At 43.7% G+C, this 19,111-nt stretch overlaps 1 long non-coding RNA gene and 1 pseudogene across 1 annotated transcript; one reads left to right on the forward strand and one right to left on the reverse strand.

The window, feature by feature from the left end:
* Window positions 1–905: 905 nt before the first annotated feature.
* LOC133884002 (protein NLP3-like) lies at window positions 906–11,712 on the reverse strand (annotated as a pseudogene).
* A 5,263-nt stretch (window positions 11,713–16,975) lies between these two features.
* Window positions 16,976–18,031, forward strand: LOC133885584 (uncharacterized). Its single transcript, XR_009903240.1, has 3 exons — window positions 16,976–17,086; window positions 17,748–17,812; window positions 17,963–18,031. It is a non-coding gene; the product is annotated as an uncharacterized LOC133885584 (long non-coding RNA).
* Window positions 18,032–19,111: the final 1,080 nt, after the last annotated feature.

Here is a 19,111-nt window from a genome sequence, read left to right on the forward strand (position 1 = left end):
AGCTGTCAAATTTTAGCCTTGTGTATGGCTATAGCTGATTTTTGCTTGCGCCACTTGATGAAAACCTTCCTACCTCGGTCCGATATTCAATATTAGTTGGCTACCCGTTCTATTCTTAAGATGAAAAAAACACAAAAAATATAGACTTATTTGTAAGCTCCTAAATATTAGATTTCCAGATGGAACTGAAACAAAATTGCATTTCGTTCTGTACTTTGTTTCTTTAAGAAAAAAAAAGCTGAACATTGAGCTAAATTTTTTTAAACCAAACTTGTACAATGAGGACAAAATAAGTATCTTTCAATAGCACGATGCAATAATTTTAATTTAAATAAAAATTCCAGAAATGAGAATTTCAGTATTTGGTTTGACTAGGGATCAGTCATAGAGGCACGCTGGAAGTACATCAACAAAGTTAATTTCAAGGTTATACATCAGTTAGATTTATGCAGTATGCTACACCAACCATACATATTATTTCAAGGAAAACGATTTGTATCCTCGATTCCCTACATAGCAGGAGAAATACCTATAAAATGAAAGAAAAAAAAAGAAAATAGTGATGTAGCCAAGAACTGAAGCAGATAGACTAAATATAGAATTAGCACCATATTAACAGCCCACTGCATAATTATTTACGCTAATTAAACCCAAAAGTTCAACCAGTGCTCCCAAGGAACTACCAAGGATCACAGAAACGTCAGCAACCAATAGCCTCACAACGTTGCTACTAGATAGCCGGGAGATCTCTATGCATAGGAAATAAATTCTATAAGACCTTCGTACAAAAAATCTACATAAGATTTTGATTCAGCCATACATCCTTTGATCCAACGGCTACGTCGAAGAGAAGAGAGAAGGGACACGTGTTATCACAGGAAAGGTGTCTTTCGTAAGACCTGATCCTATAGAATTTGCTTTCCCATACACTCTTCTAAGTCTACATCACAAATCAGCTTCACTCACTCATGATCATCATCAAGATACTTGATATCAATAACAACATCCATTTGTATCCTTTTGGCCACCACATCTTTCAAAGCGATAACGCTTCAAGTACATGGGAAGCGAAACCTTAAAATGTCTTGCTTGTAGCGTGCTTTTACTGTTATGATCCCTGAAATGTCTGTACCGACATCAGACTGCCTGGAGGGTCTATAGCTGCAGAAGTCATGTGATTCTTCAAATCTTTGGGGCTACCAGATTCATCAACAATCAGCCCTGGAAGTAGCAGGTCCTGTTCTTGAAATAGCTCTTTTGTGAAGCCATCTGGTTTGCACATGCTTTGTTGTGGCTCTCTGAGTGTTGAAACAAATGTCCTGTTTGCAGGGCTTCCATGGCAGGATCGTTCTGATGTCCCTGAATGTGTGCTACATCCTCCAGATGAACCTCTCGAGTTAGAAGCTTTCTCTACTTCAATCTGGCTGCTGATATTAGCTAGAAATCTTTGCTGGGGAATGAGCGTGCCTACTGCCTAGGCGGCGGCCACCATTTTGTAGTGGCTTATTCTTTGAGGATGAACCTTTGTTCTCTTGAGCAGAAGGGATGGAACATCCAGTAACTTTATTTCTCCTTTCATTCTCTATATTGATAGGATTGGATTGACTGGAAGGAACAGGAAGAGGACCTGTGATAGATGTGAGAGTAAATGCACCCTCAGGCTCAATTACTTTCTTTAATTTTGAAATGGAATGGTTAACCTTGCTGATTTGTCATGATGGCCAGCGAGAAATCCCACGTTGGCTGCAGATGCGTTTCAGCATTGTAGGACATACTGTCAAAAAGAAAAATGAAAGTAGTTTTCGCTAGGTCTATCCAAGAGTTTCCATATTGTAGTTCATAATGATGAATGGACACTCACATCAAATAGATCAAATATATGAATTGGTAAAAGATAAGTTTCATGAAACAAAAGATGATAAGTCATAATAATGAGCAAAAAAAGACAATAAAATCTAATGAGTTTAGGAGAATCGATTGATCAGTCTATTTACTTCTGTCACAATAAATCCATCAAACACGTGTACTTACACCAAAACGTTGAAAATATAGCTACTCTACATGCTAGGTTAACCTCCCAAGAGTGCTATTTTCAGAATAGCAGCAGCAACGACAGAGCAGATGCTTGTATCTACAATTTTCATGCATGAGCTACAGAGTGGACAAACAATCGGAAAATTTATAATTTTCAGTGCATGGATGGAGCACATTATCAGGTGATGATCATGCACCACAAGCTTCTAATAACATTCTAGATTCAGTAGTAGAATATCTCTCAGAAGAGTGCAGTACTTGAAACTATGCATACCTCCCAAGACTTTTTGCTGCACTTTTCAAGCTTCCAGAAAAATATTGTTGAATAACCTCTAAACTGATTGTTTTTTCTGCTTTTCCTCGTCTCTTTTCATGATGTTTCTTTTTTTAATCAAGCAATAAAGAATCTGAGGTACAGCCACTGTTTGGTCCGGCAAAAAAATTCCGTTGTATCTGGAGTTATTGTCGGGTAACAGATGCCTTTCATGTTCTGTTGAAGCTATGATTTTCCTGCTGTCAGACTCATGGATTCCGTGCATATCACGCTCATGGGATGCATAACTGCCACCTTCGAAATTTAGATGTTGTACATGTACGTTATTAATTTCTTTGTTACCAATTACAGTAATAACATCAACTTCGTTTGAGCCTTCATCAGTGGCTACCTGTAAACTATGAAGATGCTGTCTCAGAAGAGCTAAGATGGATTCCAAAAGAACCTTTTGCTCCTCATTTTTTCTGCAATCAGGTGACAGGAAAAACTCTAACATATAATCATCATTTCCAGTATAAGCACTTTGCAAGCATATTGACAGCTAGCTAATCCAAACATACGAGCATAATGCACAAGGGGATACTCGATTTTAGAGAATCTAGTGACATCTTTCGAAAAGCATGTTCTACGTAAGATGAATGCCTTTCCGGAAACTCCTTGTCCTTTCTGTAGGTGGTGCTCTACACAGGCATCACGGAAGCCCCACTATGAACATCGATAACGTGAAAAGCAACATCACTGGTTGACAGGCATCATTCTTGGACAACTTACACGAACGTTAAAGCAACCCTTCTTCACACACCAGCATGTATCAGTAAGTTTTTGTATTTGCAAGCCACCAAAGTTTGAACTACGGGCAGTTTCAGCTCCATACCAAATTACTGTTAAGATTTTCAGCTCCATACCAAATATCTGAATAAAAGGAAAAAAAGAGAAATTTAGCAATTGTAATAAAGTAGGGAAATGTTATAGTTGTTAAAGAATAGCAACTTGTATTCAATAGTAGTTCTTGGAGATAATATATAGAGAGCATATGAGCGAGTACATGATAAAGACTCTAGTAACCTATACGTAAAAGATAAGAACTCTATATTCCTAACACCCCTTAAATACAAGATGTATGTAATAACATTGCACTTTAAAGAGGTGACATTAAGTAATAAACTTAAAATAATAAAACAAATATATCCAAATTGTGTCTTTTCAAATCCGTCGTAGAGTGGAGCCTTGTTAATCTTATTGAATCAAGTCAAAGAAGTGCAAAACAAAGCACAGTAATAGAGTAGTGACGATGACAAAAATGAGCGTCCTTAGTCAAGAAACACAACAAAGCGATGAGGAGTAGCAAGACGATAAACGAAAATGTCACTAGAGCTACAGAAAAATCAAGATGACAAAAGGATGTCCTAGACCAAGAATTGCAAACACAATAATGACAAGACAACAAATGAAGTTGTCACTAAAGCTACGAAAAGATCTAGATAGCTAAGCTGCATCAATAATAACGAGAAAGAAATCGACTAATTAATGAAAGAATATATGAACTCACACTTATTGGGGAAATATCCTAACCTATAGATAATACTAAGGGGACACCATCAAGAGTTTCTCCGGAGCTCTCGGGCTCCAGACTCCCTACATAATCTAAGGTTTTCGGAGGCCGTGAACCTCTTAGGCCACGGCCTCTCGAGATAGGGGAAGCAGCTCTGGAGATAATATCAGCAAAAGGAGAACACCGAAGTCAATTGGCCTAACACGAAGTGATAGACAGTTAATACTGATGCAAGTGATGGCCACCTTGACCTCCTAATGCAAGTGGAGGCTACTCTGACACTCAGGATAGTGCGACGCTGCAATTAACGACGGGCTAGGTACCGCGTCTCTATAACCACTTACACTACTATATTTGTCATGGTAAATAATGTCTTCTGAGTAGGGTAAAAGTATTATACCTAGGACCAAACTGTGAGATTCGACCAGCCCTAGATCTCTGCGGTGTAGAAATAGCTTGTATCACTATCTCTATAAGGATAGACCTATATATTTACACCATAAATAACACTATAAATAGACCATTGGCTACTAGACTAGGGGACTCAATCTTTTTACTATCAACACATTTTTATTCTCATTTCTTCCCACTTCCTCTCTAAGCTTAAGTCTCCTCTTTAGAAGAGACTTCCGTTGTATTTTGTTCATGAAAAACATCTTCTTTTCGGCACAGAAAAATTCAAAGATAGACTAAGACTTGAATATGAATACATTAGAATTGCAAAAGAAATTGGACTAAAAAAAATCTAGCAGCATAGGCTAATGCTACCGACAGTAGCACCGAGACACAAAAGACTAGCTACAGAGGCAAAAGCTAGGCAGTGCAGAAGCCAAGAAGGCCAACTACCCAACACAGCCATCCTCCAGCACATACACAAGAAGACTAGCAAGCCTACAACACACAATGAATAGAGGATTCATCGGCCCATGGTGCAACTCTATCCCGATGAAGAGAAAGAGAGAGTCACGAGCTGCCCTTTCAGCAAGGCCTTCGTCATGGTCGACACCAGCCACCCCATCATGTGGTACTAGGCATCCACCACCATAGGCCGCACGCGCACGCCGAAGAAGACCAGGAGGCAAACGGCGGGCGTGCAACTTCAGCCGACAGGTGAATCCGGGTCTAGCGACAAGACGAGCGGTCAGGCGGAGCGGATTGGTGGCACTACCCTGATCTTGAAGAGGCGGCAGATCCGACGGGTTGGAACGCCGGGCAAAGGGCCGAGGGAGGCCGCGAGAGACGGCGGGAGGAGGCGTAGCCGAGGGAGGCATGCGGAAGAGCCAAGCCGGGCGACGGCAGCGACGAGTGGACTAGATCTAGACGATGGCAGCGGGTGAACCAGCACAGCAAGTAGTGAATTGATCGGCGTGATGGGGAATCGGGTGGACGCGATGGGGAATCGGAATGGCATGATGGGCAGCGTGGCAGGACGGCGTGGAGGGGTAGCACGAGGGAGGCCCACAGCACGTGGATGGGTGGGGGGAAGCCAACGGCTTAGGGAGGAGAGTGATGACGTGGAGAGGTGGGACACGGATCCTCTGACTACATGTCTACTGACATGTGGATCCGGGTCCCATATGTCAATAGCCATGTAGTATGTTAGATGATTCCGTTTAGGGGGGACGGGAGAGAGAGTGCAGCTAGATCTGGACGAGTTTGTGACATCTAAAAGAAAAATAGTAACTTATATTTAATAATTGTTTTTAAGTAATTTATAGAAAGCACATGAGAAAATACAAGATAAACTTTAGCAATCGGTACATACAGGGACATAGGGATGTCCGACAACTTCAGTGCTCTTAAGATTCACGGCCTGCAGATAGAAGAAATTCTATTACCCAAATGCAGCAGGGAAAATGTGTTTCCAAAAAATATTTATGCTATAGTACGGCCTTCACTCCATATACACTACCGGATTTCGGTACTTTGCCGTGTGCCTAGGGCACACGGCGAAGGCTTAAAAACACTCGGCAAACAGCTGTCGGCATACACAGTGCTGGCAAACAAACAGCTGTTTGCCGAGTGTTTTCTATCGCGCACTCGGCAAACTCTTTGTCGAGAGTCGAATCCGATACTCGGCAAAAAAAAGTGACTAAACGGCAGCAGGGCCATAACGGCCGGTTTGCCGAGTGTCTAAGTAATACACTCGGCAAACCCTTACTCTTTGCCGAGTGTTTACACTTGGCAAAGGGTTATATATATATATATATCACTGCATTTCATACCATCACATAATAAATTCGAAATTCACTAGACAAGGCAGATACATCACATCCAGATTCAACTTTGACAAATACAACTTCACATTCATGTTTACATAGCACATTCATGTTTACATAGCTTACATAGGACATGATGGGTATCACATTTGAGCACTAGAAAAGGATCATATACAGTACATTCTAGACATTAACAACTGCTACAAGGAGATCTTCCATACATGTAAACCTCAAAAGAAAGGAAACTCAACTGAGTAAAAATTGTTGAAACGTGTACAACTTCAAGCAACGAAACCTGTGTAAAATAGCATAAGGAAAATGCAGTAAACTACAGATTGACAAGGAGACATAATTTCCTATTGTTCAGTGCCCAAGTTTTGAAAAAAGAACTTGGATTACCTTTGCCAAAAATGTTTGGGCTTTTTTGTGATGCCCTTTCCATGTGATTGCAACCAACTTTTCTGATTGTGTAAAAACAAAGGAACAGACAGCAGAATGAAAAGTCAGGTTACCACAAGCTTATAGTTAATTAACATCAGAAAACTTATTGCAATGCAATCTGATTGTGTAGAAACAAAGGAACAGCCAACAGCATATATATATGTTTGGGAACGGAGAAAAATGGAAGTCAACAACCATAATTACATTGACAACATGCATCTGCAGAAATTGATATTGCATCTAGAAGAAACAGAACCATAATTACAGGATTTAACAGAATTATGTAATCAATCAGAATCAGATTAAGTAAGATTATCAGTATTTGAACTGCATGGTATTATCCTAATTTCCTTAGATGCCACACATTGCAGTCATCAGCTTGCAATATTTAATGAACTTAGTCAAGACAATAGGATTCGGAAAGAATAGTACTTGTCGCAATGGTCAGTTGCTCCCTTCCAGCCATGGTTGCATCGGCGGCCAACTCCTCAAATTCTCTATCCATTTCAGCGATTCCTTGAGGCAGACGGGGACTCATGTTCCCTACAAAACAGACAAGGAATCAAATGTGGAGCCTATGCCTAAAGACATAACCGGATAAAGAAACACACAAACACAGAGATGAAGATCGATCCATGAGCACCTGCAGCCAGTGGCGGACCCCGGGCTTTCAGACAGCCTGGGCGGACTTTTAGAGCAATATTTTATTAATAAAAATATGCTCTAATTAATAAAGTAACATTCAAATATTAAAATTTCGATTTTCACCTTGTGGTATATTTGTGCTTCCTTGAGTTATCTGATTTTCACTGCTTCCGCTAGCGCCACCATTGTTTCTCATAGATTGAACAAGGAATCTCCTCATCTCTGAAAATTTTATAAATCACATTCAGTCACCCATTTAGCATTCACCTAGCTAGAGTATTAATTCTGAAGAATTTGGTGCCGATTATAGTACATCCTGGCATTTTGCATGGTGAAGGTGATGATTTCACTATTTTTGCAGCATTTTCTTTTACACTCTTCCTGGCTGAGAAAAAGCAGTACCCCTTCCACTAAATTTCAACAATGGCTGACATCTCCTACTTCTACTGAATGAAGATGCCCTTTGGGGTAAATTAAATATTGTCTAACATATTTGCCAAGGTTTTTTGCAATAGTTACCACTTTGAATTGCAATATCTTACAAGTTAGAGCTTTCATGGAGAATGACTTACAGCTCTGAGGTTCCTGCAGGCTGGTGCTCTTTCTCCAACGAAACTAACTTAGCTAAGCATGAAGCTTCTGGATGCCCACAATAGAGTAAGGGTCATCACCAACAACTCATCGTCACGCACATCGCCTGTAAAAAACACTGAGACATCACAAGCTCAGAACAAGCTCTTAGTCTGTAATGTTCTTGAAGAAGGTACGAGCAAATTGGCCATTGATTTACTGACTTACCCCTTTTCCTGGCCAAGTCAATCACACATCCTTCTTGTTCTGCAAACAGTTTCAGGTCTCAACGGACAGTTTCAGAATTTAAGATACCTCTGTCAACGCCATTCAGTCATTGCATCAATTCCGCAAATAGGCAAATAGCTGAGACCTGAGACTCTGAGAGCATGATACAAATAATCTAAGAGTTGCAATTCTTCTATCTTCGTCAGTTATACTAGAGCTTGCAATATATTTTCCTGCAACAAAGGGTGGGATTGAGAGTTGAGACTTTGAGTAACTCTAAATCTCTACTTATACTATGAACATGATATAAAATTAGGGGCTTAGGGCCGAGTTCGGAGTTCATATGATGAGCTATTGAGCTTTGATTTATCTGCTTGTTGATAACTTGATATCTTAGGGACTCTTGGGGGCTGGGGTCATGGCCTCACCTCACGCCTCATGAGCTCACGGAGTCACGGACGGTCACGGCCTCACGGGCAGGCGTTTACTGGAGAAGTGGAGAAGCGAAGCGCGGCGGCCACTCAGCGGATGGGGCTCTTGCCTCGGTGCCTCCTGGATCCAGAACCAGGCGACGGCGAGTTGGCCCCTCGCCTCCTCGGTAGACAGCAGCGGCGGAGATGCAAAGCTGAGACCTGAGAGCACGGGGCGTGAGGTGAGGCAGGGGTGCGACATTGCGGGCTGCCGGATGCAGCGACACCATCCGCTGGACCGCCGCGCTCGGCCGCAGCTCCGCCCGCTCGCCACCTCGCTCGACGGCCGCACCCCTGCTGGAGCACCGCCTCCGTCCTCCGGGGCTCTGCGCCGCGCCGGCTAAGGAGCGGCACCTCGTCGCCGCTGTCTGCACCACCTGGTCGGAAGAGAAAGAAAGGCGCGTCCGAGATTGGGAGGGGAACGAATGAATAACGCGCAGCCGGGAAAAAAAAAGGCGCGGCCGACGAAAAAAAAGGCGCGGTCACAGGAAAAAAATTATTTCATTGTTTGCCGAGTGTTAAAACACGGACACTCGGTAAAAAACTGATTTTTTTTAAGAATGTTTTTTTTTCAAAAGTGTTGTTTAGTTTTTCTTTACTTCTATGTTTTTTCTTTCTTTATTTTATTTGTTTTATGTTTTTTTCTTTTCATCTATTTATTTTTTTGACACCATGGTAAGCTATATGTTGGTGGTCGAGTGTTGCCACCCAGATGTTTCAAATTTCTTTCCATCTCTTGAGTAAGGTCTAAAAATAGACGTAACAACATGAATATAATTTTTCTACCCATTTTTTTTCCATTACTTCATGCACTTGCAATACAAATTTGACTTATATCCATTAAAAGCCTAGAAATGCACTTAATGAATTAAAAATTGCAAACAGACCCAGAAAAATACCAAATTTTAATATGGAATATGCTATGTTGTATGTTGAGTGTAGAAAAAGTTTCAAGGTCAAACGATGATTCAATCATCACTTCGGCTTCAAACCTGATCCGTTCCGTCTCGAAACCACTATCCTTCCTCGGAGATGCTTCGGTTTCTAAGCATCGTACGTGACAACTTTTGCGAAACCTTCTCAAATTTTTACCATAGCCTCTACGTATCATATCATGACACCATGGCAAGTCTTATATTTTTCAGATTTCGTTTGCTTTTTTTAGAATTAAAAAACCAATAAGCTACATGTTGGTGGTCAAGTGTTGCCACTCAGATGTTTCAAATTTCTTTCCATTTCTTGGGTAAGGCCTAAAAATAGACTCAACAACATAAATATGATTTTTCTACCTATTTTTTCCCATTATTTCATGTACTTGCAGTACAAATTTGACTTATATTCATTAAAAACCTAAAAATGCACTTAATGACATAAAAATTGCAAACGGATCCAGAAAAATACCAATTTTTAACATGGAAAGAGAGGAGGAAAGAAAAGAAAAGAGAACAAAAGAAAACAAAAAGAAAATAAAAGAGAAAAACATTTTCGTGTCTAAAAAAATAAAATAAGAAATATTTGCCGAGTGTCCGTTAGACGACACTCGGCAAAGGAGGGACGCGCCGTCAGATTACGACCAGAGGGACACATGGCGTGATGTTTGCCGAGTGCCCGACTTTGCCGAGTGTATTTTCTTGAGTTTGCCGAGTGCTATTCTTTGCCGAGTGTATATTCTTTAATTTGCCGAGTGCCTAATTATTTACCGAGTGCTTTCGTGCGGCACTCGGCGTAGGGGGTCGTTTGCCGAGTGTGCGACAAAATGCACTCGGCAAAGAATAGGACACTCGGCAAACCTTCAGATTCCGGTAGTGATAGTTTATTGAATGTCCATTATATGCTGAATGCGTACAGATTATCAGTTTGTTCTAGTAGAGGGAAGAGTGACCTAACCTCAAGAGCTTTGCAGATTTTATCAACCTCATTTGCACAAATGCTGATTGGTAAACTCCTCGAACTACCTGAGGGCTAGTGTGAGCCTTTCCTTCAAGAAATAAAAGCTATCACAATAATCATCGTTCATCAACCAGGGAAAGATGAACCTGACATTTACCAGTCCTATGCTTACCTTTCTCAGTTGTTTCAGATTTCCCAACATAGGGGAAGATAATTCAGTATTATCAATATAAAATATTAGCAATTGCTTAGGAATAGTAGCTACAACTAATTACATATTTCCTCTAGTCACAAATAAGTGTTGTTTTGAGTTGCTTGTAGTCAATATTTTAAAATTTTGGCTACAAATTACTTTTTCTATATTGAGTTTGGATATTTCAAAATGATACATGTAGATTTGTCTTGAAAATTAGTTTTATAATAGTATAATTTGCTATATTTTATGAATATATTACACCAAATAGAAGTAGTCAAATATGTGTTTTAAGAACCATACTGATGTCTAAAACGACACTTATTTGTGAATGAAGAGAGTAAATGTGAGCTTTTCAATAGTCATATGAGGCAAACAACTTGCAGACAATAGCTTGTCTTGTGGCGGAACCAGCCTGTTGCATATGGAAAATAATGACGTCCACCCAATCGATTCGTACCAATTCAAGCAAACAAAAAGCCAACAGAAATATCATCACTTTTTATTTTCTTTCTCAATACATGGGTTAACTGAATTTCTCATTTGGTCAATGTATGAAGATAGGTTCATAAAATTGCACACATCAATAGTTCAATACTGTAATGCGCACAAGCAATGTGGAGTTGGTAACTGCACAAGATAGGCACGATCCCGCGCACACAAGAAGATGCCGTCAGAACCCAACATACAAATCTTCTAGCAATTTGCCAAGATCGCGTTGTAAACTAAGGCGTCGACGCCTCGTAGTGGAATCCAGTTAGCAGCAACCAACCAATTTGTCTACAACCGCATAGAAAACTTCGAAAGCCAACCGCATCACACCCCACCACGCAAGTCGACGACAAATGCTGCCTTCTTGGCACCGACCAACCAATTAACAGGGCTAAATTATAGCAATTAACATCGCAAGAAGGCAGCGTCGCTGCCGCAAGATTCCTGCGCTAATCGCCCCCATGTCGTACGAGCAATCGAACCCCAAGAAAAATCAGAATCGCGGTCGCGATCAACAAGACCCTCGAGCGAATCGCTCCCTATTGTACGCACACTAAAGAAAGGGACGGCAAAAGCAATGGTCGGATCGGAGAAACCTCACCGGCGCGCGCGTCCGGGGCGCCGTCCAGCAGGGCAATCGTGTCCAGCGGCGTGGAGGGATGCTGCTGGTCGGCGCACGACCACGGCGGCGGCAGCGGCAGGGACGCGGAGGAGAAGAGGAGCGACGTGGCCATGGCTTCGAGCAGCCAGGTGTCTCCGCCGTCGGAGGAGTCGAGCTCCATTGGCTGGGTGAGGGGCCGCGGTGGCGATGGCGATGGAGAGGTGAGACGAGAAGGTTTGGCGCGGGACGAGGAGGCGCAGCCACATATGAAATGCGGGAGGCGGAGGAGCAGCATTGGGGCAAGCGGAGTCTCGTGTAATCAGTAGTGCTGCTTCCACTTGAGCACAAACTTCCTTTTATATTTAGTTTGATTTTGAAACTGTACTAACCTTAAATTGTTATCTGAAATACCTTACAAATTATCCCAACTAACTTATCAAGTATGGTGCTAGTCTTAGCACAATTAGTCATGAGCTCTCATTTCCTAGATTTTGTACTAGCTCATGTGTGGCCAGCGTTTTGACTGAGACGGTCTAATGGAATGCGATTCTACCCAAAAGGAAATCTAAAGCTCTCATGTTACTGCGCTATGGCACCTTCGTTAGCATAATCTGTTGTGAATGGCTCCAAAACCTTTTACTTTGTACCCTCAAGGCCTCTATTTATCATTATTATTTTTGTGTTGCTATGCGGTAGAGTCCAGCGTGTTAGGCCATCTCCAGCAGCTACCTCAAATTTTCATCCTCAAAAACACAATTACAGCATCCCTTAATTTTTTCATCTTCAGCAGCTACCCCATTTCCTACCTTCTACTCTTTTTTTTTCTCTCCGGGCCCGCTATCAGCCTCTATAAATAGTGTTGATACAGTACTGCTAGCGTCACTATTTGGCACTGTATCACTGGATAAGGTAACTGTCAGAGTGCAATTTCCAGCGCTACAGTACTCCGTAAAGTACTGTATCACCTGCTGGAGTTGGCCTTAGGTTAGGTGGCTTTATTTCATGCCTTATTCAAGTGGCAGCGGGTTCCTATCACATCATGCACATCACAGATGGATAACGAATAACAAGTTGAGTACTGTGTACGCATGGACTCAATCTGGTTTGGTGGCTAGTACTGCGCATCATGACCACAGTGGCCCCTTTAAATACACTACAGTGCTAGATAATAGATAGACATGTTGACTTGAAGCTTATCGTACCGGCGTTGGCATTGCTGCAAGCTTTGGGAGAGTAGATCCAATTAAAGAATTAGGACAAAAGACTATAGCTAACCCTCCCTACCCCTAGGATAGAAAAACAATAGCTAGGTCAGGACAATATGGTCAGACAGACATACACGGACACATGAAAGACATGGCACTAAATTCCTCTTTGAAGGCCCTACCATATCAGGTGATCCTAACATGTGCTCCCATAAAGGCGCACTTGGACTATCATGCATTGACATGAGAGGTAACTATATGAAAGGCATATCAGTGCTAGCTGCTTTGTACGCGTTGCCATCTTGCTGCAACCTTTTGTGCAGCAACTTACTTCGAAGTTCAGGGGCATGACCGACTCGGGTGAAAGAACGAGCCGCCGCTTGATGCATACGCACAAAACATCGCAGGACCAGCTATGGGCTCCACTCCACACGCGAAGGATCAATCTGCGGCCGAAGGACCACTCCACGATTGGAGCTCCCTCCGTGCTCCACGGCTGGAGGCCTCTCCGTGCTGCGCTACCGGAGCCCCTCCGCACTCCCCCACTCAAGCCCGACCCTGAGCAGAGCCTAGCCTTTGTGCCGTTGCGCCGTACTTTGGCCTGATCGCTACTGCACTGATACTTGCCCCCGGCCATCGAGTTGTGGTGTTGTTGCATGCCACTGTTTGTGTCATCGTGTTCGCTGCCTCTGATGTTCATGTCCCATGGTGCCCACTCAGGCCCGACCACCACACGTCTATGTCTGCAGTTCGTGTGCCATTGTGCTCTTGTTAGCCCTATCGCTGATATGATTGTGCTATTCTTGCCCTCGTAGAGTCACTGTAGCTTGTATGGGTTAGCTAACGTAGAGTTGTTGTGCTCCTGTCTAATGCGCGCTATCATGCCGCTCAAGTTCGACCAACTCTCTCTCTGTTGCACACCATATATGCTTGTGCTCGGACTGCATGCTATTGAAGCGTCGGGTTGTTGTCATGCACTGTTGAAGTCTTGTAATTCGGTCATATGTTGTTGAAGCTCGGACTCCAGCTGCGTGTCATGATAGCCTTACATAGCTATAGTTCTTGGCTGCCGGTTCTATGTCGGTGCCCAGCCAGTGTGCGTGGTTGATTGAGGGTTGGCGCTTGGCCGCCCCCTTTATTGTCGGATGGACTTTTGTTATCAGGTCTGTGTATTCTTTCTTAGATGGCAATCAGAGGGTTTTCTTTTGTTGAATGCCCAGGGCTATTTTCTCTGGTGGCTTGGTATCTTTGCTATCTCCCCCTAGCAGGGATGGTAGCCAGGTGCTTATTGCTACCTCTATGGTATTCATGCTGGCTTGATGCCCTTGTTGTTTCCTCCGTTGGAGCAGTACTGATATGGCTTGCTACTACTTGCCCTCTGTTGGCCAAGGTGATGCTAATGCATTTATGGCTTGATGCACTGGTGATTTCCCCTACCTGTGTTGTCGTTCGATAATGCTTATTGCAGAGAATATAGTGCCCATGCGGCTGATGCCTTTGTGGCTTACCTGTGATCACCTTGTTTGTGTGGCTAGTTGCCTTCGTAGACGGCTGATGAGGACGTGCCTCAGCAAAAGCCCATGATGATGGCATAAGCTCATCACAGTGGCCCTACCTCCGCACCTCTTAGGCCATAGGCGTCGATCATGTGACACACTGCCTCGATAGCCATGTGCCTCGGCAAAAGCCCATGATGATGGCATAAGCCCATCACAGTGGCTCTACCTCCGCACCTCGTAGGCCATAGGCCTTGGTCGCACGACACACTGCCTCAACGGCCACGTGCCTTGGCAAAATCCCATGATGATGATATAAGCCCATCACAGTGGCACTAGCTCCGCAACTTGAAGGCTATAAGCCTTGGCTGTGTCGAGATGAGAGCCCTTGGTCCTACCCCTCCACACTATAGAGGCTACAAGCCTCAGCTGTGTCGAGATGAGACCCCTCGAGCATACCCCTTCGCACCACGAAGGCTACAAGCCTCGGCTGTGTCGATATGAGACCCCTCGGTCCTACCCCTCCATGCCACGAAGGTAGCTTGCCTCGGCCGCGTTGTGATGAGACCTCGAAGGCCACATGCCTCGATCCTACCCCTCCGTGGCATGAGCAAGTAGCTTATAAGCTTCGGCCTAAAAATTCAAAGTCACAAGGGACGTCATGAGCTTCTGCGGCATAAGACTTGGCCTCTAAAACAATAAGCCTTGGTCTAAAGATCCCACAAGCCGCTCACTCGAAAGCGCTAACTACAATGGGGCCGGGGAACACTGCAACACATTCTTTTTGTTCAGTGAGGTATGTCACCTTAGATGAGACCGCCGCTCACTTGAGAACACTGAGCGCGAGGGGGCCGTGGGGGGGGGTGGCGTAATGTCAGCAACAAAATAGGGCATTGATAAATGAGCATGGTAGAAAAATAGGTGTTTTGGTCCCTTCCGAGTTTCTATTGACTTGCGCGAAAGGAGTACCTGCTGAGGGGGTCCCAAACTGTCTCCCTCAGCCTCGCCGTTGACTTCGCCTCCGGCCCTTGCCATGGTGCTCGAGACGTCCACACCTCTGTCAAGCATCATTGTGCCTACTCGCTGAGGAGGTCGTGGACTGCCTCCATTAGCCTCGTCATCGACTTCACCTCTGGCCCTCGCCCCGACTCCATCGAGCATCGCCACAGCTACTACTGAGGTGCTCTGGATGGTCTTGCCTCCATCAAGCATCACTATGGCTACCTATGGAAGGTTCACATACTGCCTCCCTCAGCCTAGTCGTCGACTTCTTCTACGGCCCTTGTCACGACGCTTCGGACAACCACACCTCCGTCGAGCATAGTCGTGGCTACCCGATGAGATGCTCCAAATGGCCCTGCCTCCGTCGAGCATCACGACGGCTACCCGCTGAGGGGGTTACGGACTGCCTCCCTCATCCTCTCTGTCGACTTCCCCTTTGGCCCTCGCTGCGGTGCTCTGGATGGTCCCGCCTCCGTCAAGCATCATTGTGGCTACCCGATGAGGAGGTTGCGTACTGCCTCCCTTAGCCTCACTGTCGACTTCACCTCTGGCCCCCGCCCCGGCACTCCGGACAGCCACGCCTCTGTCGAGCATCACTGTGGCTACCTGTCGAGGTGCTCCGAATAGCCCTACCTTCGTTGCGCCTCACTGCGGCACCCACTAAGGGGATGGCTAACTGCCTCGCCATCGACTTCGCCTCCGACCCTCGCCGTGATGTTCCGAACGACCCCCGCCTCTGTCAAGCCACACCGTGGCTACCTAGAGAGGGGGCCGGTACCTCATCATCATCACTTCATCCACTGGCTCCAAGCTCCACCCCTAGGACCCTCGGCGTGCGACCTTGGTGAGTTTTGTGGCCTTCACTCCTTTCCAAAGATGTCCATGCTAGGGAACGATCCCGGAAAGCCTAACTTCAAAAAGGCTGGAGCTAGTTCTCTGTACATCCGCTCACCCCTTGGGATCTCGGAACTGGTGAATGAGGGGGTGCTGTTAGGAAAATGCCCTAGCTCTGAGATATTTCGATGATGTATGGTGGCATTACTATAGTGATCATAATATCGCAATTACCACATCATATGTAAAGGGGTGAAACGCTCAAAATACTCTCCTAGATACATGATTGTAACATAATATCTTAAGAGCAGGCTAGTAATTTCCCCTACACATTCTCTCTATAAAATAAGCCCTCAAGGGGTAGGGGAGAGGAGGCCGACTTTTCACCCATTACACTGACTCAGTTTCTCTCTCTATTTTTGGCTCACTGTTCTTCTCCAAGTCTGAGCCTCCCTTATGGGGAGGGACTCTCGCCACACTTTATTTCATGGAAGATATATTTTCTTTCACCAACAAACCGTTTGAAGCCTCAATCACTGGATCACTACTTGAATCTATGAGTCATCGGCCAAACCATTAAATACTTCTTGCTATTTATTCATGTCAGCAATACACAATCAACTAGTATTAGCAGCTTAGGTAATGTCTTTCAAGGGGTACATATATGGGATGGACGCCATCATTATATTTGGTTGGGTGGACGGAACCAACTTGAGTTGGAAAGAGGGATAAAGACATGAGAATATAATCTAAAGATGCTAAACCATCCGGTGCACAAGACAGAACATGTTACTCATTGCGCCCTTCCACTTCCTTTTTTTTTCCCTATCTCTTATAGCCATCTCTCCTAGAAGCGATGGCTAGGCGAATTTCTAAAGGTGCCTCGCCACCTTTGGCAGATCTTCGTCGGGGTTCTTCACTGGCAACAACTAGACAATAGGTAAGTCCATTGCCTCCATCCCTTCTTTGCAAAGTATGGCACCTGAAACCCTAGATCTGATATTTCTCTATTGGAGTGGCAAAGGAGAACAATGGGTGCAACAGGTGAGTGGTAGGACGACATCGGCACAGGGGACCCAAACTTCTTCCTTCCTCTTTTCGTCTTTGGCTTCCTTCTCTTCCTGACCAAGGTGGATTTGTAATGTTGTATTGGAGGTGGATTTGTGTTTGTTTTTGGTAGATCAGACAGTTACATGTGTTGCTTTTTTTGAAATTTTGGTAGATCTGTACATATACAATGCTAAAGCATCCATTGATTGATTTGTCACAAAATTTTTCATGCATCTCTTAATTGCCTTGGGTCAATAGATGGACAAGAGGAAGATTAATAAAAGGAGAAAGTCGTTGGTCTGCATATGTGGGTGCTTCTATGGTAGTTTTCTTTGTCCGGTCCCAACTAAGGAATACAAGACAACCTACTTACCTATGATCGAACAATGGAAAGGGATCCGTCCAGAATTATCTATCTTAATAATAAAATATATAAGAATGATACGACCTGCAATAGAATTCTATCCATGGCAACCAAATCACCTAATCACAACTCAATCCATCATCACCGCGCTCGTCTCTTAGGTAGATCCTGATCATGCTGCTTTCAGGTCCAACCATGGCAGATGCGCTTAGGAGTGAGCTCAATAGTCTAATGTCCGAAATGTTTTCCGAGGTAAGCCATCAGTATATCTCTTTTTTTTTTCTATCTCCCATTCATTTTCTAGTTGAAAGAATTTAGAGTACGTTGCATAATTTCTAAGTTCACTTGGCTATAATCCAATAATTATCTGATGTTCGATTTTTCATTTTGCTGATGATCTAGGGTTTTCTGGATGATCAGTTCAAGCAAATAGAGATAATGCAGGATGATACATCACCAGATATCATCACCTGATTCGCTACATCAAACACATCTAGATCCTACATCTATCATATCAATTATGACTACACTATGTCTAAATCCTACATCTAATACCTAAAATATATCTAAATACTACTTCTAATTTCTAAAATATACGTATAAATATGATCTAATTGCTAAACTACATCTAACCCTAATTCTAAATCTAGATCTACATTTTATCCTACTTCTAGTGGCTATACTACCAGGTATGTAAAACAAAATCTAGATCTAACATCTAACCTATATCAAAACCTAGTACTAGTTGCTATCCTACCGGGTATGTTAAAAAAGAAAAAAAAATTACCACCTTTTCTAGCAGGGCTTCGCCGCACAAATCTCCCTCCCCTCTCCTCCCTCCTCTCTCCTCTCTCGGCTGAATGTGTCAAATGAGGCACTGACGTCAGCAGGGCCGGTGCGGCCGGGCTAAATACTCAAAAGGCCTTGTCCGATGAGCGGGCGAGACCTTTTGGGTGGACCTGCGTGGCGTCGCAGCCACGAAGGTCTCGCTAGTTCCGCAAGTGAGAACAAGGTCTTGCCCGCTGAACGGAAGAGACCTTCATCTCCCCGATTATTAAATGTGCTGCCAGCTGGGGCCCACAAGGTGTTGCCCGTTCAATGGGCAAGACCTTGGTGTCGCCTATTGAATGGGCGACAGTACGGTAGACTTCTTTTTTTTTTAAACGAGCATGTAATCTTGAAAAATTTGGAAAAAAAAATATATAAAAAAATCTCTAGATTCCACTTGGGCTGGCGTGCCTAGTCTGGCCCATCACCCGCCTAACGCCTTGTTTGGCAAAAAGGGAACACAAACTATTGAAGAAATGAACCAAGGGGGGATTTGGTTGATCCTCATCCACCACCCAATCCCCTTCCACACAGGTGGTTTAATCCCTTATCTCCTGAGCATCATTTTGAATGTGCTTGAATTTACTTCGATTGGCATGGATTTCCTTCTATACTACAGAATAGATACATGTGTGTATGAACTCACTCAAATTGAAATCAAAGCACTACTTAACACATATTCACTATGTGCATACCGTTAAGTGCCTTCAATAGTATTAAAGA

This window comes from Phragmites australis, chromosome 11 (genome assembly GCF_958298935.1).
Source record: "Phragmites australis chromosome 11, lpPhrAust1.1, whole genome shotgun sequence".
Taxonomy (NCBI): Eukaryota; Viridiplantae; Streptophyta; class Magnoliopsida; order Poales; family Poaceae; genus Phragmites; species Phragmites australis.